Raw genomic sequence first — 23846 nt, forward strand, 5'->3', positions numbered from 1 at the left:
GGATGGAAAAACCCATAACTGAGCAGCTAGAAAATTAAGGCAAGGAAACCGTAAGTCTGCCCTCGACTGCCACTGTTTTATATTTGAGACTGAGGTCACTCCCCCAGGGAAAACAAGTGGAACTGAGAGGTGAGAGTAGGGGAGAAACACCCCTCACCCCTTGAATAAAAACTTTGGTGTCAGTAGCATCCTGTACTAGTGTTTATTGAGCATTTATTATGTGTCATACTTCGTTCCAAGAAGTGAAGATATATTCTTTAATTTTTACAAATATTCTATGAAATAAGCACTAATATTATCTATGCTTTACAGGTGAGGAAACTGAGGCCGGGAAGTTAAATGGCTTGCCCGAGGTCACCCAGCTAGTAAGGTGGAGGAGCTAGCATTCAGGGCCATGCCACGCCTCCAGACACCACAGCCTTAGTGACTTTACTATGTGGTTTTCCATTCCATTGGACTGACACCCAAGATGCCACAGGTACTCACTGTGGCCCATGCCCAGCTTTCTGTCAAACATTCCTCAAGGTCAAGGGCAATGCCTTTTCTCCTCCTCCCCCACCCCCAAAATGGGTCCTCCAAATGGCCCAGCCAAGAAAGCAGGGGCATTTCTAGAAATATTTGCATAAACTTTGGCTGCAAATGGAAACCCCACTGACACCCATCCTGCCCACTCTGCTGCCTATGTCTGCCAGGCTGAGGATCCTCACCCCAGTGTGGGACGGCCGTGTGGCCATTCAGAGCTCTTCCCACCCCCATCCAACTTTGCAGTGCTGTTTGTTGCTTCAGAGCTTGAGGATCTCTGGACAGACAGGATTTGCTCTCAGGTTTCACGTTCCTTCCTTCCTTCAGGCTGGACGATTAGAAATGGGTAGGAGGGTGGTAAAATGGACATGATGAACGACTCCTTCCAGGCAGGCAGCCTAGGCTGTTGGCCCTCTTATTTCCATTTGGATGTGGAGCAAGTCCTTCAGTGGGGTTAGTTACTAGGAGCCACGTCTGCTGACCCTCACTCCTTTAAGACTTTCCCATCTTCACGCTCACCTGCACATAAGTCCTTTGTCACTTTCTGATGAAGTCTGAGCCTCCAATTTCCAAAGCTAATGTGTAGTTAGCCCCTACCTTTTCCTGTTTAGACAGGGCAAGATGGCACCCAGCAGAGGAGAGAGAGGACGTATATATGGACAGTGCCCTTATCCCCTGGGGGGTCACATAACAAGGGCAAAAGCCCTCCCTCTTTCTCAAAGTCATGCTGAGGCTGGACCTCAATGACTGAGAAAGAAAAGTGATGGGAAGGATGAGGAGGTTGGGGAAAGGAAGCTTGAACTAAAATTCTTCTGAAGTACATGGGATATTGTATGCTGGTGCAGTCATTCTGGAGAACAATCCGATGATGCTTGTCAAAATATGTAAATATATACACACCAATCAAGCATAACCTCATCTCTAGTATATACCCAGAGAAATTCACATGTGAGTCATGGGTAAGGATGTTTGCAATATGTTGTTTGTGAAAGGAGGGAGTCAGAGAATCTGTCTGTCCATCACTAGGGGAATGGGTAAGCACAAGGCAGTGTAGTACTTTGCATCAATTAGAAACAATCATGGTAACTCGATACATCATAAAAGCAGCTGAGTGAAAAGTAAGAAAAATGTGAGGACTATATCATGTTGCCATTATGTGAATGAAAAGACACAAATTTATCTTTCAAGGATTTACTCACATTCAAATCCACAATTAAAACACATTGGCTATGGTGGCAGTCATGGAAGAGAATGAGAGTGAAGAATGTTCACAAAAGGGATAATTAACAATGCACATTATTTGCACAATGCTGTAATCTTCAGCATCAATGATGTGGTGCCATGATGTGGTCATGGGGAAGGTAATGAATTCAGTCCTCTGCACCTAAGGTTGAAAGGAAAATAAAATGTCAAGGGTTTCATTGGAGTTCATTTTAATTATTCATGTAGGCAATATTGTCTGAGCATAAGATTTGCAAAGAACAGAAATAACATAGCATGGCTGGGTGTGGTAATCCAAGCACTTTGGGAGACCAAGGCAGGTGGATCATGAGGCCAGGAGTTCCAGACCAGCCCAGCCAACATGGTGAAACCCCATCTCTACTAAAATTACAAAAATTAGCCAGGTGTGATGATGTGATGGTGGGCACCTGTAATCCCAGCTACTTGGGAGGCTGAGACAGGAGAATCGCTTGAACCTAGGAAGCAGAGGTTGCAGTGAGCGAAGATTGCACCACTGCACTCCAGCCTGAGTGACAGAGCAAGACTCTGTCTCAGAAGAAAAAAAAAAAAAGAAAAGAAAAAGAAAGAAAGGCAAGAAATCAAGAAAAGAAAAGAAATAACATAGTCCTGGGCTAAGAATCAGAGGCTAAATTTTCTTACATACACCTTTGCACCCTTGGGTTCTCCAAGCCTCAGTCCTGATACACATTAGCTAGAAAATGTTTATTTAATTCTAACATAACATCCTGAGTTCCTGTGTAATTAATTTGCAAAAGCCAAGGAATGGATTAGGAACTCTCCGAATGAAATTTCTCTGCCCAGTACAGGAACCTGCTGCCTGTGAATACAGTATAGCCACAGTCATTTCCAAGGTTATAGAACACTCCCCTCCCCCATGGGTTCAGTTGTTTTCTTTGGCCTTCAAAGACTTAAGTGTTACAGTTACCATTCTGTGCAGTAGATCACTAAAGTTTATTCTTCATGTCTTACTGAAATTGTTTACCTTTTAATAAGTATGTGAAATGATGGATTTGGTAGTTTGATTTAATCATTTCACAATGTAAATATATGTTACAATATCACATTGTACCCCATAAATATGTTAATGTATACAGTTATTATTTGTCAATTTACAAAAAGATCCAGGAGTTATGTACTGAGGCTTGCTGCAGCTCATGGCTGATTTTATTTCTTCTGGTCTTGGGAAGCTTTTTATTGAAATATTTTTTATGTCACAACAATGAAACTGCATTAATTCACAACATGGAGGAACAAGCTCTTTTAGGGAGACTTCTATGTTCGTAATTATTTTAAACAAATGCTATTTTATTTGTTTAATATGTCATGCATTTTTATAAGCCAGAATGTATTTGAGTATATCAGTTTATAGTATATGATGTGGTGTGTTATTCAATAAATATTGAAATGCGAAGGAACTAGTAATTCAGGAACACCTATGCCATGTCCCTAGAACTGCCTCACACAGCAATTTAATATTTTCTCTTTTTGCTGCAACAAAATTAAGTGTATCAATTCACACTGAGCAACATGGTCACTATCATATCAGTCTGTGCATGTTTCCGCAGAAAATGATGACTCAAATTCTAAAGCACAATTTCTAAATAACATGTGCATTTTATCAAACTCAGTAAAGCATATTCCAGGTGTTCTTTCAGTGATCTTATACAAAAGTTCTGGCAAATTTTCTTAGAGGAAAGTTTTCTGGAGTTTTTACTCAGTAGGAATCAAATGCTTTGTGTCTTTGGTACTGTGATTCCAGAATTGGAGGAATCCAAAGAGATGAAGTTTTATTCTGATATATTATTCCACTTCCTCATAACAACTTGATTTCAGCCTTCTGTTTCTCCTGGTTGCCCACAGAATCACTGCCACCGTCCTAAAAAACAAGCATCCTGGCCCTCTGTAAGAGCATTATAAATCACGGTTTCATCTTAGGGAAAAGGTTATTGATTTGCTCATTTTCCCCCACCTCCCTCTGATGCAGACTTTAGTGAGAAATTGAAGCTTCCTTTATGAAGTATATCTTAGCCAATCAAAAGTGTGGCCTGTGCTTACTTGATTTAGAATGAAAGGTGACACAGGTGAGTGATTTCACACTGCTCATCCTGCAGTGACTGCAATCAAGAGATAAAAGCTAGAGCAACTACATGTGCTGGCCAGACTTCAGCAGAGTTATTTACTGCATTTGCTAAGACAGGGACATTCGATCAGTTTAGATGGAAGAACTAACACAGTTAAAGGCAATGCATTTGTGTTTCATTTTGCTTTTAAAGCCAGCTAACATTCAAATTTTCCTATCATAATTAACTTGGCCTTTTAAGATTGTACCCAATTGTGATTTCCTTTAAGTGATTTTTTTTCACAAAAGTATCAGAAAAAAAGACAAAGGGAAAATTACCCATGGAGAAAAGGGCAAAAAAAAAAAAAAGTAAGAAAGTGGTGGTGAGACATTTAACGATATTTTTCAAAGACCTGAAGTCAAGGAATAAGTGAATATCATTAGTAAAATGCAGAAATGCCATGAACTGTCTTGGCAGTAGGGTAAATGAGGCCCCATTAGATTTTCTTTCTGGTTATGTTATGGATTTTTCTAAGGCATGATATACATTGTTTGGTAAAGGGAAAGACAGCAAAGCTTCCTTTATCAGTGGTGAAAGAAAACATGTCTGAAGCTGGGACATTTGCAGTATGATTTTACGTATATTTATAGAGAGAGATTGGAATTACAAATAAAAATAATAAAAATCATATCAATGTAAACATTTACATAGGAAGAGTACTGTAATGTGACTAAATGTTTGTAGCGTGGCTGAAACTCAGAACACAGAATGCTGTCACTGAGGTGTATTGTGAATGCTTATATTGAAAATCCCAGGCTATCAATTTCGCGTGGCCTTTGCTTAGTCCAAAAAAAAGGAATTAAGATTTTATTTCAAGCATAATAAAATGTCTGTTGACCCATTTTCAGATCCAGAGAAAAGCATCATGATTTTAAGAATCCATGTTTTTTTCCTTTCCATTTAGCTCACACTTACTTAGTACATTATATTAATTGTGTCTCCTGCAGCTAAGCATAACTCTTTTTGCATCTAAATTGATTAAAATAGAGAACAGTTGGTGATATGAGTAGTCTTCCCCCCACCAGTCCTATATGAAATTGAATAATTTATATATTCTAGAAGACAGAGTGATCTTAATATAGAAATTGTATTTTGCAGAGCTCAGTGGAGGTTCCCATGTTTTCTTACAAAGAAACTGATCTCTTGCCTTAGCTGAGCCATTTCTTCTCTAAGATAAAATGAGATAACTTTTTTGGTGGCACATGCTCCACACACCATGTCAGCAGCATGCCCAAAGACTTCTAAGACAACTCTTTAGTTATCAAACAACACTGGCTCTGTGGCACAATGGACAGCTCATAAAAGTTACTTCATAGCTTCAGAATACATTTTATCTTTTATAGTCAATATTGAAAATCAAGGTAACATGTCCATAGTCCTAAAAATCAAATACACTAGGCAGGGCATGGTGGCTCACGCCTGTAATCCCAGCACTTTGGGAGGAAGGCAGGTGGATCATCTGCGGTCGGGAGTTGGAGACCAGCCTGGTCAACATGGTGAAACCCCATCTCAACTAGAAATAGAAAATTAGCCAGGCATGGTGGCAGGTGCCTGTAATCCCAGGTACTTGCGAGGCTGAGGTGGAAGAATTGCTTGAACCTGAGAGTCAGAAATTCCAGTGAGCTGAGATGGTGCCAAGGGACTCCAGCCTGGGTGACAGAGCGAGACTCTATATCCAAAAAAAAAAATCAAATACACTAACAAATTGTAATGAAAAATAGCAGTTCTTTGCCCTTCCCTTCCTACCTGCAATTCTTTCTCAAAATTCTTTCTCAAGGGTAGCTACTTTCAACTCTTAGAGCTGTTTCCTCTGTACTTCCTCTGTACTTGCCTTGTTTTTTCTAGATAATGTAGATATACGGTTATTCCCTTGATGTATCTATGTTAAACATTATCTGTTGTCCAGCACAGAAGTTGAGAATTAGTGCTCTTAGACCCCCTCACCACCCCAAAGTTCTCCTTGTCCTGTCCTCTCAACACAGTTACATCACAATGTTGGGTTAAATCAGTATCTTAGTCCGTTGATGTTGATATATAGGAATACCTAAGGCTGGGCAATTTATAAAGAAAAGACGTTTATTTAAGTATGGCTCTGCAGGCTGTACCTGGTATCTGTTTCTGATGAGGGCCTCAGGCTGCTTCCACTCATGGCAGAAGGCAAAGCAGAGCTGGCATGTGCAGAGATCACATGATGAGAGAAGCAGCAAGAGACAGAGGAGGCTGCTGAGCATGGTGGCTCATGCCTGTAATCCCAGCTACTCGGGAAGCTTAGGTGTGAGAATCACTTGAACCCAGGGGGCAGAGGTTGCAGTGATCCAGGATCACACCACTGCACTCCAGCCTGGGCAACAGAGTGAGACCCTGTCTCAAAGAGACAGAGATAGAGAGGAGGGAGATGTCAGGCTCTTTTTAACAACCAGCTCTTATGGGAACAAAGTGAGAACTCACTGATTTCTACCACTGCAGGGAGAGCATTAATCTATTCACGAGAGATCTATCCCCATGACCCAAACATTTCCTATTAGGCCCCACCTCCAACACTGGGGGTCAGATTTCAACACGAAACCAATTGATATGGTTTGACTCTGTGTCCCCACCCATATCTTGCCTCAAATTGTAATCCCCACAATCCCCACATGTCCATGGCGGGAACAGGTGGAGTTGATTGCGTCATGGGGGTAGTTTCCCCCATGCTGTTCTCATGACAGTGAGTGAGTTCTCACAAGATCTGATGGCTTTATAAACATCTGGCATTTGCCCTGCTTGCACTCACTCCATCCTGATGCCCTGTGAAGAAGGTGCCTGCTTCTCCTTTGCCTTCCACCATGATTGTAAGCTTCCTGAGGCTTTCCCAGCAACATGGAATTGTGAGTCAGTCAATTAAACCTCTTTCCTTTATAAAATCCCCAGTCTTGGGTATTTCTTCATAGCAGTGTGAGAATGGAAAAACACACCAATCTATACCAATCAGTAATCAGAATTTACATTACTCTGACTTCTATTGAACCAAGTAGTATTTTGAGTATGATTAGTTTCTCATACAACTTTTGTCTTTCCTGGAGTTAACAATTATATTGTGTTTTTATTTGCCAGGTTTTCTATGTGTGTTTCACAAATTCTTCCCATATCTATAGCCTCATAATGTAGGTTTTCAACATAATGAAATGTATTGGGTGAACTATCTTCCCACCATTTTTTTACTGAAGACATTTCTCCCAGAGTTCTTGGTCCTTCCGTTTCTTAGGTCTGCTGCATATCTGTCATCCTGGGACTTCTCTCCACTGCTGTCCTGAGTTGATCTCCTATTTCTGGAACCCCTGGACTTTCTGACTTATACCTTCTTTTTAGTGAAGTATAATCTTTTGCAATTTCTATAGAAAAGTTAAACAGAAGTAGGTTGTTGTTGCTACTGTCTTGTGGTCCTTTCACAACTGACAGTGTCTTTATCATACCACATACTATATTGATAGTATGACTGGACATAGAATTCTAGGTTGGAAATCATCCTGCCTCAGAATGTTTGAAGATATTGCCCACTATCATCTAGCATCCAGCATTGTTGATAAATCTGATGCCTTTACGATTCCCTGGGCTTTATATGTGACCTGTATTTTCTGTGAGTTCTTATCTATTCTTTATCTGTGGTATCATGATCATAATATTCACATGTGTCTGTTTCTTTTCTGCACTTTGCTGAGACTTATTGAGCCATTTTAACTTGAAGGCTTATGGCCCTAGTCCAGGGGGCTAACACACACACACACACACACACACACACACACACACACACAAACACACAATCACACATACATATATACATACCTCACCACCATTTTTTTTTTGGTTCTCACTTTCTGGAATGGCCGTCTAATGGGTGTTGAACTACCTGGATCGATTCTCTAATATTTTGATCTCCTCATTCCTACTATCCATCTCTTTGTCCTTTTGTTCTACTTTCTAGGAGTTTCTTTATATCTTCCAACCATTCTATTGAGTTTTTATTTCTGTTATTACTATGTTTTTATTTCTAAGGAGGGGTGTGTGTGTGTGTGTGTGTGTGTGTGTGTGTGTGTGTGTGTGTGTTCTTTGCCCTTTTTGATCCAACCTTTCATTGTTTCATGGCTATATCATGTTCTCTTACATCTCTAAGGGATTGACTATGAGATTTTGGGGTGGGAGTGATCTGTGTTTTGTTCCCTGTAGCATCGGTCCTTCTGAGTTTCTTTTTTCTGTTGTTTTGGTCTCTCTTTCATGTTGGACACTCTCTTAGGTACCAGAAAGTCTTCAGTTTTCTATTCATATTTAAGAGCGAAGCACCGGAAATCTGACTGAAAACTGAATAAGAGGAGCTTGTCAACTAGGGTTGAGGATGAGGGTGTGTCAGAGTCAGGCATTCTGGCAGCAGACAGCCTTTTAATCAAAAATACTCTAAATGTTTGAATTTGTCTCTTTTTTAAAAGACTATTTTCCGTGAAAACGAACAATTCATTTTCCAGATTGGAGGAGTAAGCCTGACTCCTGGGGTTCTGAGAAGGATGTGGAGGGGAATGCCACACTATTCACACTGGTGAAAACTTTGACTTTTAGTCTCACACTTAACTCATTTTCTTTCTGATTGATTTACCCAAGTCCAGACTATTGCGACATGAGTGAAGGGTAGTCCTCTGATTGCTTGGCTGGGGAGAGGTCTGAATGTCTGCCCACTGCATTCACAGGTTTTCAATGAATTTCATTATTTTCAGCCTGTGTCTCACTCCTGTCCTCCTAGGTATCTGCTGCCTTCAACATCTCACCCTTTTGGGGTCCCAGGGAATAAATAGTCTTCCTCCCCCTTTCTGTATGCCCTGGCACCACAGTTTCCTTGGCTCCATAAGCCAGCTACTCCTCCTCTGTCTGCTTGCTGTCTTCCAAAATCTTGTCGAGATCTCATCCCTCATTATCTCCTCTCCAGTTTTCTTTGTTCTTGTCCTTTATTCCTTTACCATTATGTAGTGGTGTTTGAAATGGCAGAATGATATTTAGTCTGCCATATTCACTGAGCAGTCAAGAATAAGTTCTCCATGTGGAATCAAAAGAGATAGCAGAGGAAATAAATGCTGTATTTGTGCTCTCTTGCTGCATAACAAATTACTCCAAAACTCCGTGGCTTAAAACAATAACCATTTATTATTTCATGGTTCCTCTGGGTCAGGAATTTAGACAGTGTGCAGAAGAAATGGCTTGTCTCTGCCGCACGATGCCTGAGGTCTTTGCTGGCAGTATTAAAGGCTGGGGGCCTAGTATTATGTGAACACTAACTGAAGGCTGAAGGATCCACTTACAAGGGGGCTCACTCACATGGTTACCAAGTTGGTGCTGGCAAGTTGGTTCATCTCCACGTGAGCCTCTCCCCAAATGGGCCTCTCCACCCTGCTTGAGTGTCCTCACTATCAAAGGTTAGCACCCCCTAACCCCAAACTAGTGATCGAAGAATGACTAAGGCAAAAGCTTCAATGCCTTTCCTGACCTAGCCTGGGAAGTCACACACTGTCACTTCTACAGCATTCTGTTGTCCCCCATGCCAGCCACAATTCATTAATGCATGAATCCCAGGTGATGTGGATCACTAGGGGCATCTTGGAGGCTAGCTGTCACAAATGCCCAACTCCCAGGAAGGATATCTGCTTCCCTCCTTTGCAACGTGATTTTGTGTGGAAAGAAGTTAGAAAAAGTATTTTCCTCCCTGTCTTAAGCTAAAATGTTGGTGTTTTTGTTCCTTCTCCTTTCTTACGCTTTTTTTCTGTACCATTCATCAAATATCGTGCCCTTTTCTTCAAAGTCTTGGAAGATGAAGAATGTGAAAGCAAAAGGGAAGAATCTAATGCCTACTATTTGTTTTGGTGGCACCTCCACAGCATAAAATTGCGGCATGTGTGAAGGAGAACATACTGTTGGTTCAGTGCCAGCCAAGGGAGACTGCATTCCCACGCCCCCACTCCAAGTGCAGCAAGTAATAATTAAACAGCAGTTGTGTGATGAATTCTACTTGAAGCAGATATATTTTGTTCCCTGGACCACATCACCTGTCCCCTGATATCAGTGCAGCTGTGTAAACAGTAGTGTATACATTACCAAATTTTTACCCCAAGCATCCCCTTAGGGTCTCTGATTTTTCTGCCTCAGGGCTCTCTCCGAAGACCTCTCATCCCCACACAGACTCAGCCTTGAAGTGCAGGGGAAGTAACTATCTAGGAATCAACCCTCAACTAAAAGACAACGGAAGGCAGTGGATAATTGTCCTCTGGAGGAACCATCTGTGACACATTCTACATGGTTCCTTAGGGGGTCCCCAAGTGGAACTGAGTCCCTCTTGTCCCTAGCAGTAAGCAGCTCTGTTATACACTCTTTATATGCTTTTCCTCCTTCCCTCTCTCACTGTCTCTGATCCTTCCACCTGTGCTCTGGGCTCACCTCTCAAGTAAACCACCTGCACACAAGTCCCCATCTCAGGCTCCATTTGGGGGAAACCACACTAAGACACCACCTCAAAACACAGAATTTTGTGAGGCTCCAAATGCCTCAGAAAACTAATGTAAATATAAAATGACCAATTTTTGAAGTGTATTAATCCTACTTATGACACTACAGGCAGATACCAAATAAATATTTATCATTGATTATATCCACTATTATTAAAAATACAAACTCCCAGGTCCCACTCCGTTTCCACTTTTTTTTTTTGGAGATGGAGTCTCACTCTGTCACCCAGGTTGGAGTGGCAGTGGCGCGATCTCAGCTCACTGCAACCTCCACCTCCCAGGTTCAAGCGATTCTCCTGCCTCAGCCTCCCGAGTAGCTGGGACTACAGGTGCCTCCCACCACGCCCAGTGAATTTTTATATTTTTAGTAGAGATTAGGTTTCACCATGTTGGCCAGGATGGTCTCGATCTCTTGACCTCATGATCTGCCCACCTCGGCCTCCCAAAGTGCTGTGATTACAGGCGTGAGCCAACGCGCCCAGCCCAGTTTGCACTTTTAATAAGGAACCCTGGTGATTCTCATGTAGGTGTTTTAGGAACCACACTTTAAAAAACACTAGCCTCATGGCTTCAAGTAAGACATGTTTTGTTTTATTGGTGCAGAAACAAAATGCTCCGAGGTCACACAGATAGTGGGTACAGAGCTAGAGTTACAATCCAGGTGTGTCTGACTGGAAGCCATTCTCTGCACTGACCATCTAGCTGCATAATCTTGGAGTATTTTGTTTCTTCATCAAGAAAATGAAGATGATGCCAGGTGTGGTAGCTCATGCCTATAATCTCAGCACTTTAGGAGCCTGAGGTGGGAGGATTGCTTGAGGCCAGGAGTTCAAGACTAGCCTGGGCAGCATAACAATACCCTATCTCTACAAAAAATTTTAAAAATTAGTAGTAGTCCCAGCTACTCAGAAGGCTGAGGCGGGAGGATCCCTTGAGCCTGGAAGTTTGAGGCCGCAGTGAGCTATGATCACACCACTGCACTCCAGCCTGTGCAACAGAGCAAGACCCTATCTAAATAAATAAATAAATAAGACAAAAAGAAAAGAAAGAAAGAAAATGAGGATGGTGGCATCTATTTGTTAGGTCATTACTAGGATGAAACAAGATAAGCCATGTAATGAGATTGGTGAGGGGCAAGGCACCATAGCAAGTGTTCAGTAAATGGTTGCAGTACACACACAGAGCTGTAATACACTTGCACTACAGAAATGAATGGAATAAAAAAAATGCATGTTTTCTAAAGACAGAGTTAGTCTGCTAGGGACTTACAAACCTCAAGTAAAGGATTCCACAAGAACGCTCTCAGATCAGTTCTGCAGTCAACAAATGCTTATCGAGGGGATTTTATTTCCTGGTATAGCTCAAAGACTTCCTCTGAGTCCAGGACAAGGCTGGGAGCACAGAGACAGTCCTGCGTGAGCATCTTCTGGGCTTGCCATAATTCTTTTGACTGGAAAGAGTAATTTTTTTTAAAAAGATGGCTTTTCTGGGATCTTTTTCAATTTGTACTAAATACACAGCAGGATTCTGAACACATCTCATTTTATTTTCCTGCTGCATATACCCTTGGATGCTCAATAAGTCACTGCTCACTGGTGCCAAAGCCTCCTACCTGCTCTCTCTGATTCTGCTTCTGTCCCCTGCAGTCTATTCTCAACAAGACAACCAATGTGGTCCTTCAAAAATCTAGATCTCTTCTGTCACTTCCTATTCTTGACCCCCTGTGTCTCCTCATCACACTTGAAAGTAAACCTCAAGTCCTGGCCGGACCCTCCTTGGCCATGCCCAATCAGGTCCTAGCTTACCTCACATCTTCCCATTCCAACTCACATGTGGCTCTGCAGTCACACTGGCCTTGCTCTGCTCTGAATATGCCAAAAACATTTCCCTCTCAGTGTATTTGCACATGTAGTCCCCTCTGTTTGAAATGTTCTTCTCTCAGACATCCACAGGGACTGCCCTCTCCCTGCATTCAGTTCTCTGTGGCTTGGAGAGGCCATCCCTGCCCACCCTACCTAAAGTACCTAAAATAGCACACCTATTCTCAGCCCAAGCCCCTAGCTCCTAACACTGATTTATAACACACATTCGGTATGGCGTCTCCACTTAGAATGAAACTCCATGTGGGCAGGACTTTGTCTCACTTGCTCTGTCCCCCAGGCCTAGAATAGAACCAAATATGGTAAGCTCTCAAAAAGAAGAATTAGATGTCAAATAAAGTATTTCTGGTGTGGATTGGGGCTTGCCACATGTACACATGTAGGATATCTTGCTTAATTGACAAATGATTTATAGAGCCCCTGTTATACACAAAACATGGTGCCAAGGCAAAAGGTAAGACCAAGTTTCTGCCTTCAAAGAGTTTTGGTCTTGCCCAGTGCTATCCAATAGAAATATAACATGAGCCACAAATGTAATTTAAATTTTCTTTTCTTTGTTTTTCTTTCCTTTCTTTTTTTTAAATTATACTTTAAGTTCTAGGGTACATGTGCACAATGTGCAGGTTTGTTACATATGTATACATGTGCCATGTTGGTGTGCTGCACCCATTAACTCGTCATTTACATTAGGTGTATCTCCAAATGCTAACCCTCCCCCTTCCTCCCACCCCACAACAGGCCCTGGCGTGTGATGTTCCCCTTCCTGTGTCCAAGTGTTCTCATTGTTCAATTCCCACCTATGAGTGAGAACATGCGGTGTTTGGTTTTCTGTTCTTGCGATAGTTTGCTGAGAATGATGGTTTCCAGCTGCATCCATGTCCCTACAAAGGACATGAACTCATCCATTTTTATGGCTGCATAGTATTCCATGGTATATATGTGCCACATTTTCTTCATCCAGTCTGTCATTGATGGACATTTAGGTTGGTTCCAAGTCTTTGCTATTGTGAATAATGCCACAATAAACATATGTGTGCATGTGTCTTTATAGCAACATGATTTATAATCCTTTGGGTATATCCCCAGTAATGCGATGGCTGGGTCAAATGGTATTTCTAGTTCTAGAACCTTGAGGAATCGCCACACTGTCTTCCACAATGGTTGAACTAGTTTACAGTCCCACCAACAGTGTAAAAGTGTTCCTATTTCTCCACATCCTCTCCAGTACCTGTTGTTTCCTGACTTTTTAATGATCGCCATTCTAACTGGTGTGCGATGGTATCTCATTGTGGTTTTGATTTGCATTTCTCTGATGGCAAGTGATGATGAGCATTTTTTCATGCATCTGTTGGCTGCATAAATGTCTTCTTTTGAGAAGTGTCTGTTCATATCCTTTGCCCACTTTTTGATGGGGTTGTTTGTTTTTTTCTTGTAATTTGTTTGAGTTCTTTGTAGGTTCTGGATATTAGCCCTTTGTCAGATGAGTAGATTGCAAAACTTTTCTCCTATTCTGTAGGTTGCCTGTTCACTCTGATGGGAGCTTCTGCACAGCAAAAGTAATTTAAATTTTCTAGTAACCACATCAAACAGTAAAAAGAAATATATACCATTAGTTCTTATAATTACCTTATTTTAACCCAATAAATATCCAAAATGTCATTTCAACATGTAATCAATATAAAAATGAGATATTTTACATTATTTGGTATTATTCTTTAAATCTGATATGTAGTTTACATTTACAATGCATTTCAATTCAGACACAAGTTTTTATTGGAAACCCTTGTTCTGTATTTAAAGTCCACAAAGTTTACAAAATGTCAGTTCATATTCAAGTTGATCCAAACATACTTAATGGTTTTTGAAAAACTGAATCAAGTTAAATTCATCAAAATTAATAAAAGTCCTAATTCTGTTTCTCAGTCACACTAGCCATGTTTCAAGGGCTGAATACCAGTGGCTAGTAGCTGCCATATTGGACTAGGCAGTCCAGGTCTAACAGAATAGATGAAGCGTATAAATGTGGGGAAGTGAATACATTCATGAAGAGATTGTACAAAGAAGAGTGTCAAGGTCTGAACACTGCCTTTGTACACATCCTCTTCCTGACAGGAATTGTCTCTTTCTTTAGGACTCAATTTGTATGTCAGCTTTTCCAGGAAACCTTCCATGGTACCCCCAAATTGGGTTAGTTCCCCTCCAGTGTAAGATCTCAGAGTACCCTGTATGCCTACCATCTTCAGTTTGCCCTGCTATGTTTCAGTTGCTCTCTATATATTTATATTTGTATTTCCCCCAAGTTTGTAAACTCCATGTGGCCAGGAGCTGTCACTGTTAATTCCTCAATGCCAGATTCTCAATAAATTTTGTGGAATGAATGAATGAATGAATTGAATGGCCAAGACTTGGAGGAAGAGGAAGGACTAGCCCTGCTAGAATGGAGAAGCAGGCTGTGGAAAGGGTTCCAGGATGGTGCAAGGACCAGGGATGAAGATAGAAGCTCAGTTCATGCAAAAGTCACCAGTAGCAAATGCTTCCGAGGAGTCCAAGGAGATGTGAGCTAAGAAAACACGATTAGACTTAATAAGCAGGAAGCCACTTTTATGGGAGCCTACAAGAGACAATCAGATCAACCTAAGCTCAATGCTTTTTTTTTTTATAAGTTCAAAAATGTATTGATATCCTTGGTTTAAGAGTTTTAGATATTTTAAATATTGTGAGTAGATTGGATTCTAAGGCTGTGGCCCGGTTTTAATGTCTGGCCAGCTGTGGTTCTTCTGGTTACTGCTGTCTCCACTAATGACAGCTGTTAAATCTGTATGCTAATTGAAATTGGGAGCGAACTGTAGCTGGCTTGGGGCGTTTTGTGTGATTTATGGGCCTCTGATCTAAAGATACTTAAAGGATGGAATTATTGGAGCCAGGAAGAGAGATGTGATTAATCAAAGAAGACAATTCAGTAAATGGCCCACTAAAACACTACAGTATAAACTAAAACAGGAACTCTAGTTCCAGCTATTGAGGCAGTGAAGTGTGTGTGTGTGTGTGTGTGTGTGTGTGTGTGTGTGTGTGTGTTGTGTGTGTGTGTGTTAAAGGGTATAAACAGGATATAAAAGGATTTTTTCCAGCATATAGAGATTATGGTTGGGAGATTCTCAAGGACATATATTTATCTTTTAAGTTTGCTTACAATGTATCCATCACCTTCAGGAAATGTCAAGTTCCCAGCCCTGTGATTTCATCCTGAGGACTCCTGGGAGTTAGGGCAATCACCATGTAGGAAAAAAAGACAATACCTTTTATTCAAATTTGTAAGGGCCAGTGTGAGTCTTACTCTTTCCATATTCCTGAGTATTCATTCACTTTTATCATAAGGCCTGTGGGTCTGCAGTTACCTTTGTCAAAATTACTGGCACTAAGAAACCAGGATGCAAGTCAACAGTTCTCAGTATTTATCTAAATAGAAAAATAAGTGACTATCAGTAACATATAAGTGATTGTCATGAATAATTGTTTATTTGTGCCTTCAGAGTTAACCTAGACTTACATTCCTCCTGTCCAGGACTGTCTTATTTATTGTTGAAGACCTAACTCTGACAGGCAGCTAGACATTTTTTCAGTAGCTATGGACCATTAAAACAATTGGTCAGTTAAGTCCTTTCAGGGGGAAAATCTCTGACTTGTTTGTAACTGTGTAAGTAGGCATCTTCCGGGTGCACACAGCATAAATCCTAAATAGCAACACACGCACACACTCACACACACTCACTCATACACACACAGCAGAAGAGAAATTCTTTTTAGAAAATCAGGTTAGAAAGGGAAGAGGGAAAAATTATACCCAGCAAAGCAAGACATAGTGATGCTGCTTCCCTCCCCATAGACACTAAGACTCAGTGTCCCCACCTCTGTCACCCTCCCCTACCCTACATATACACACGCACCCATGAACATGCATACATGATTGCTTTTTCCATACTAATGCCCTTTCCTGTGTCAACTCTAAAGTGAAAAGAATCTGGGGCCTAGGTTAGTGGAATACTCACAGAAATGAAAGCCATGGATGGATGGTTTGGGTGGAGGTACAGAGAGTCAAGTGGCATCTTTGTTTTTCCTCTGAAACTATCGAAGAAATGATTAGGAATGATATATGTGCTGAGAGATGTATTGATGGCCTTTACCGAATGGAAATTGAAGAACCAGAGATTAGAAACTCAAAATCTTTTAGCCCCAGAGTGTCGTAGTTCCCTAATTGGTAAGGCAATGAGGCTGACACACCTTGAAGAAGGATTAACTAAGGATTACAGTGCGGTAGTGACCTTAACAAATGCTAAAGAGGAGAGGAAATAACTGAGACAGAACAATGATCGTGTCTTATGACCTGCAATGTGCAACAGATGGGATGCTAAACACTTACAGGTACTTTTAGTTGAATAATGCTTTCCCATGGCCATATGCTGTGATTATTTGTATGCTTCCTGTTCATGCTTTATTCAACTGTGGTTGTCACTCACTTAAAACCAACTTTCCCTTTCCACATCTAGGGATTGAAGTGGATACTGTGAAGTGTGAATGAGAAATAGAAAAAAAAAATGTTTCCTGAGTACAGCTCATTTTCTCCTGCAACGTGATTATTTATTATCTGTGTGCTCATTTCAGATTATGAGTTATTACTGCTGGTAATGCCTGTTCTTTCTTCCAATTGCTGTGCATTGGCACACAAAAGTGGACATCAAATGCCAAGGGGCGGGTAATACAACATCAGGGAACTAGGGCAATTCTAATAATCTATTGGGAAGAAAGTCCGTGCACTTGAATTTTGAATTTAAGTCAAAGTTTTTAACAATTGTGGAGCAAAAGTATTCTTTCTTTTTGTATTAAAACAGAAAACAGTTGCACCAACCAAAGCCTCCACAATGCCATATCATTAACTTCTAAGATTAAATTTGACAAAATGAGACTACATGCATGCTGATATTTCGTAAATAAATAATAAGGCATGCAAAAGACAGCTCTCAGCCATCCCTTCCTCACATGGCAAGGCATTTGATGATAGTGATTAGTAGGTGACTGAAAGAGAATAAGCAAGGCCATAGTGAAGGAAAGAATTGCCCAAAACCTACAGAGTTTTTGGTTCAGAGTTGCTAATGATCAAGTTATATGCATGTTCTATTGGCCATTAAAATACTGCAAAACTGGAAATATTCTTAAGAGAAGAACACACTACTGTGTACTTGGGCCTGCCACCCTCATCTTTTACCAAAAGATCATCTAGAAGCCCTCAAATGCATAGCACACATGTTCATAGGTAGCTATGTTAGTTTGCTAGGGCTGCCGTAACAAAGTGCCACAGACTGGGTGGCTTCAACAGCAGAAATTCATTTTCTCACGAATATGGAAGCTAGAAATCTGAGATCAAGGGGTTGGCAGATTTAGTTTCTTCTGAGGCCTCTTTCCCTGACTTTTAGATGGTTGCCTTCTTGCTATGTTCTCACATGGTCATTTCTCTGTTTTCTGTGTCCTAATCTCCTCTTCTTATAAGGACACCAGTCATATTGAATTCAGGTCCACCTTAATGAACCCATTTTAGCTTAATTGCCTCTTTAAAAGCCCTGTATCCAATATAGATCTGCGATACTGGGGGGTTAGGGCTTCAATATATAAATTTGGAGAGGACTAAGTTCAGCCCATAACAGCAGCCATCTTTCCAGCCCAATGCCCTGCACATAGTAGGTGCTCAGTGATTTTTTTTTTTTTTTGAAAACAGCCTCACTCTGTCACCCAGGCTGGAGTGCAGTGGTGTGATCTTGGCTCACTGCAAACTCCACCTCCTGGGTCCAAGTCATCCTCCCACCTCAGCCTCCAAAGAAGCTGGGATTACAAGCGCGCACCACCATGCCCAGCTAATTTTTGTATTTTTAGTAGAGACAGTGTTTCACCATGTTGGCCAAGCTGCTCTGGAACTCCTGACCTCAAGTGATCCGCCCTCCTTGGTCTCCCAAAGTGCTGGGATTACTCATGTGAGTAATCACCATGCCTGGCCTCAGTGAATAATTTTTGAATGACTGAATGAAAAGAATTGTCCAGAAGTTCCAGTTCTGAGAGAAAAGGGTGGGTATTATTAGGAGGAGTGTGGTGATGCTGTGGTTCCAACTGGACCACTCAGAGAAAATAGCAATCAATTTTTAAAAAATGTTTATATCCTTAATAAACCTGGAAGAAAAGTAAAATTCTAGATCCCCTGTAAAGAGACAAGGAGAAAGGACTTGGATTGTCTCTCTTTGAAGGACACAGTTGGAAGCATACACAGGAGTTCTCCAAGAGCTGCTTCTATCATATCTTATGATTCAAAGCTGATTGCAAGCAATTAGCAGCTCTTCTGAGTTTATGAAAATGTTAAGTGGGTGGTTCTGTAGTAGATTTTGTTTAGAGCCCATTGTTTATTTTAATGCATTCAAACAAGAAATGCCTGATGCTAGATGTAAAACGTTTATCAATTTTACATCTCCCCATAGTCACAAAGTTTAAAAAAAGACCATGGGAAGTAAATTGGAAAGATGCACGATGCAGTCCCATTATCCATTAAATATTCAACATTGGCTTTGGAAAATATTGTAGCACTGTAATTTAAAGCCAATTTGGGTGGCATTTTAATAAGATTTGAGGCTTTTGAATAATTGTGTTAATACCAGCAGCTGCTTTTATTTGGTTAGTAAGATGACTAATTTTATAATTAATATCTTTAACAAAAATATACTGCAAATATATTCATCTTGTCATTAAGATGTCCATTTGTACAGATTTCTCCTTAACATGAAAAGATAGTGTGAGGATATCACTGCCTGCCTCTGCTATAATTAAAATGATGGCAGATAGGTGTGTGTTGCTGATGTGCGTGGCTGTGTTTTTGTGTGGTGTCGGTGGCAGCACTAAGCGAGACCCAATCAAAGACTCTGCAGAGCCATGGGGTATAAATCTTCAGAGTCTCTGACTCAGTCAACCATACAGCAGCTCAATTTTGTGCCACAATCCTGGTAATGAGATTTTTCAATGGTATTGGCTTAATATTAACCCTCAATGGGAACATTTTATTCTGAACATTTGGTTTGTGGAATGATCTTTCAGTTCTCTCTCAAAGTCGCTCCTCCACAACATAGAAATCAGGTGTGAAATTCAAATAATTGATGACTTTAATTCTTCATTGTGTACCCAAGTTTCGAGGGTTACTGCCTTCGTAAAGAAATGTTGGCAGGTGCTCCATCTTTTCCTCACTCTCTTCTCCATGTCATTCTGGCTGTTCTTTTATTGCGGGTCCTGCTTTTTTAAAAATATGATGAAGAAAAGTTCAAACCTAACTGGTAAATTAAATAAAATACTTAACATTGCTATTGTTTAACTTGATTTTTGTTTCCTACATGTGTTTTCAACCAAAAAAAAAATACTTTATATTTTTAAAATAGGACATTAGGGCTCTCAGCAATGCCCTGAATGAAATCTTGCCTTTCTCCTTTGGCACACTGTGGTTTATCATTGTTGCTGTCATTTCATGTTGTTGTTGCTACCTCATTTGTACTAAATAAGTGTTCTGTGGAAACAGCATCTGAACCACCCTTTTCCACCTGTTCTAGAGGCATTTAATAGGTTGTACTAGAGAAAAGGTGCTATGTGTCCACTTGGAAAAACTGCTAGAGACACTCTTCCTCTTTGAGTCATAATGGATTGGGGTTTACCCCTGCCGCACTGAGAGCAGCCTATCTGCACTTGATTGAGGTTGTCTGAGAAAAGTCTGGGCTCCTGGGTCAGCATTAGGAGCCTGGAGTGAAGGAGGGACAGGCTACACTGGCTATACTGGCTCAGTACTGAGCAGAAAATGATATTATCGAGAGCAAAACCCGATTCTTTGTAGCCAGATAGGCACAGATTAATTTCTCTTGAAATCTCAATGGAAGTTTTTTTTTTACTTGTGATTCTCTTTTTATAAAAGAGAAGATTAAAAGGACTTCTTGCCCTTGCCTACAAGAAGAGCAGACATCAGTTGTGTATTATGAGAGCTCTTAAGTTACCTATGATCTGAAAACTACCAGGTAGACCCCATACCTCCATTCCTGAGGTCCCATTGTTTCCCCGACCCACTGCAGTTACCACAGCATATGCATCAAGAGCATTTTCCACATCTGGGGAAATGTAGTAGCATGTTGATTCAGAACTGATTCCCTTTAAATGCTTCCTCTTATGTTCTCATGTCACTCACTATTCTGAGAAACATTGTAGGGCTCCCCACACATAAAACAAAGCATCACAGAGGCCATGTTTTCGGACTTTGGCATGCAACAGAGTCACCCGTAGGGCTCATTAAAGCACAGGTTGTGGCCGGGCATGGTGGCTCATGCCTGTAATCCCAGCACTTTGGGAGACTGAGGCAGGAGGATCACTTGAGTCCAGGAGTTCAAAACCAGTCTAGGCAACATGGCAAGACCCTGTCTTTACAGAAAAAAAAAAAAATTAATTAGCTGGGGGTGGCAGCTCATACCTGTCGTCCTAGCTACTCAGAAGGCTGAGGTGGAAAGATTGCTTGAACCCAGGACTCAGAGGCTTCGGTGAGCTATGATTGTGTCACTGCACTCCAGCCTGGACAACAGTGTGAGACCCTGTCTCAAGAAACAAACAAAATATTAAACACACACACACACTGGTTGCCAGGTCTCACCCCATCATTACTGATTCCAGTGGTCTGGATGGAGCCAGGGAATTTGCAGCTCTAACACAATCCCAGGTGATGCTCACTCTGCTGATGCAGGTGCCACACTTTAAGAACCACTGCTATCCAGTGTCAGAGCTATCCATGCACCTATTTTTTATTTTATTGTTTGAAGTTCAGGAGACCAGGGTTTTGAGCTTGCTAACAAGGTCTCTTTATTCCAGGGACTGGCATCACTTATGTACATGACCACTTAATCATTAATCATTAAAGTAGGATTGTTAGTATGAAAACAATAGTACGTAACACTGACATAGAATTTTAGTTTACAAAGCACTTTTACTCCATTGTCTCATTCAAGCCTGCAGACAAGACCAAAGATTATTGTTATTATTTCTATTCTGCAGATGACAAAACGGAGGTTCAGAATTAGGAGAATTAACCAGACTAACTCCAGAGCTTTTTGGTCTTCAAACTAGAGTATGCAAACTCACTGTCCAAGGAGTATATATGCAGTGATACTTTTCTTTCTTTCTTTCTTTCTTTTTTTCTTTTTTTTTTTTTTTTTTTTTTTGACAGAATCGCACTTTGTCTCCTAGACTGGAGTGCAATGGTGCGATCTTGGCTCACTACAACCTCTGCCTCCCGAGTTCAAGTGATTCTTCTGCCTCAGCTTCTCAAGCAGCTGGGACTACAGGTGCCCGCCACCATGCCCAGCTAATTTTTTGTATTTTTAGTAGAGACAGGGTTTCGCCATGTTGGCCAGGCTGGTCTCAAGCTCCTGACCTCAGGTGATCCGCCCGCCTCAGCCTCCCAAAGTGCTGGGGTTACAGGCGTGAGCCACCGTGCCCAGCTGCAGTGATACATTTAAGAAAGTCAATTTTAAGAAACTCCACATCCATAAGCATTCTTTCCTTAAACTGATCTCCCTGAGAACACAACATTCTTCTAATCTATGAGAGAAAGATATAATTTTCACTAACATCAAGCTAGTAACCTCTAGGCTCTGAACAAAGAGGTGATTCAAAATATTGGTATAGGTGGTGAGAACATGATTCACTCCAAATAGGCAAGTAATAAATCCTTTTGCAGTCAGGTGGTTTCAAATATTTTTCTTTCAACAACATTGAAAAAGAATCAAATAAGCTGGTAGATCATTAACAATTTTGATGATGGATAACTAAGCGAACTCAGAGTTCACAGAATTGAGTGATATAGCCATATAAGTAAAACTCCTTCCATTTATATTTATTTATATGAATAAGAATTAATGATAAACTCTGTCTCATCCTATCAACAAGTAATATTCTCCCATGGATATATGAGTCAATTGGGGGAAAAAACCCTCCATTTCATGTTATTAAAAGATACATATCCAATAAAACTTTAGTTTAAAAATTATCAAAAATTGTGTAATACATATTGTTATATTGATCAATTGTGTAATAATAATTGCAATAATGGCTCAATTAATACAATTTTATCACTTAAAGAGCTTGTGGTCACAGGACTCTTACATTTTAAATTTAGATACATGTGTTTGTTGCAGAGAATTATAATAGGTGGATCAATAAAATCAGAAAAAGCATGATTCATGCCTAAAAATGTACTGCATTAGGTTAGAATTCTGTGCAGATAGTGGAATGGAAATTCAAGGTCAAAGAGAAAGAAGAAACGTAAAATCTCCTTTTGTGGGTTAGTTTGGTTTTTTATAATGTTTTTTGGTTTTTGATTTTTTTGAGACGAGATCTCACTCTGTCACCCAGGCTGGAGTGCAGCGGCATGATCTCAGCTCACTGCAACCTGAGTCTCCTGGGCTCAAGTGAAAATCTCCTTTGGATCAAAAGCTTGTCTGTGGGGTTTTCAAGTGGCCGGTGACAGGTTCAAAATTGCTGTGGTACTTAGATTCCATTGGCTACATTTTAAAGATTAATGACATGGTTTTATTTAAAGATGTTGTTATTTGCAATATGCCAGAAATTTTGCCCTTTAGGATGGGAGAGAAATGGTTTCTCAAAATTCTTTGGGATTAGACGAGCATAAGGTGTGGTTCCATATTACTCACCTCTAATTACTCACCATGCCCAGCCATTTCTGGGACAGTTCTATTCCTTTCCACACCACCTCTCCTCCCTAAGGAAAAAAAAAAAAAATCTCACCTTTCCTTACTATAAAGATTTTATCTTTGTGAAATCAGTGTTTTCTTATTTATTTAATATCACCAAGTCAAAACCTTTTAGCTTTACCTACAGGCATAATTTAATTTAGAAACAATTATCTCCATGTATTGCAAGAAGAAAAACTAATTCAATTTTCTCCCTATCATAAGTTTTTAAAGATTCTGCTGCAGACTATTCTCATTGAGTTTTAAAAACTTGAACTACTTCCCTCATTAGACTTGGCAGAAGGTAGAAATGTAATGCATCGGCTGGGTGCAGGAGCTCACACCTGAAATCCCAGCACTTTCAGAGACCAAGGCAGGTGCATCGCTTGAGGCCAGGAGTTTGAGACCAGCCTGGGCAACATAGGGAGAAATCACCTCCCTGTCTCTATTATTAAATATATATATAATTAAACACATATGTAGGATTGAGAGAGAGAGAGAGATTAAAACTTTAAAAATAAATGTAATGCATCTACACATCCAGCCAGTCAATGTGGCATAATAACAGCATTATTCACATCCCTCCTTTTCCATCTATTCCTTGAGAGTGTCGGTGGAAGCAGTTTTGAGAGCCCCAGCTGGAGTGAGACAGAAGGCAAGCATTACTCAAACCTCCATGGTGAGCTTTACAATGGTGTCACTCACTTGATCTCACCCTTTTAGCCCTTATGAACTGCCTGTTTTCCATGGAAATTTCCAGGC

The 23846-nt window shown here is 40.6% G+C and overlaps 1 protein-coding gene and 1 long non-coding RNA gene across 2 annotated transcripts in view; one reads left to right on the forward strand and one right to left on the reverse strand.

The window, feature by feature from the left end:
* SV2C (synaptic vesicle glycoprotein 2C) overlaps positions 1-23846 on the forward strand; it is a 243868-nt gene that overhangs the window by 143701 nt on the left and 76321 nt on the right. The window lies entirely within an intron of this gene.
* Positions 1698-23122, reverse strand: LOC135971117 (uncharacterized). The gene is made up of 2 exons (XR_010587197.1): positions 23060-23122; positions 1698-1906 (listed from the first exon to the last, which is right to left on the reverse strand). It is a non-coding gene; the product is annotated as an uncharacterized lncRNA (long non-coding RNA).

Source organism: Macaca fascicularis, chromosome 6 (assembly GCF_037993035.2).
Source record: "Macaca fascicularis isolate 582-1 chromosome 6, T2T-MFA8v1.1".
NCBI lineage: Eukaryota > Metazoa > Chordata > Mammalia > Primates > Cercopithecidae > Macaca > Macaca fascicularis.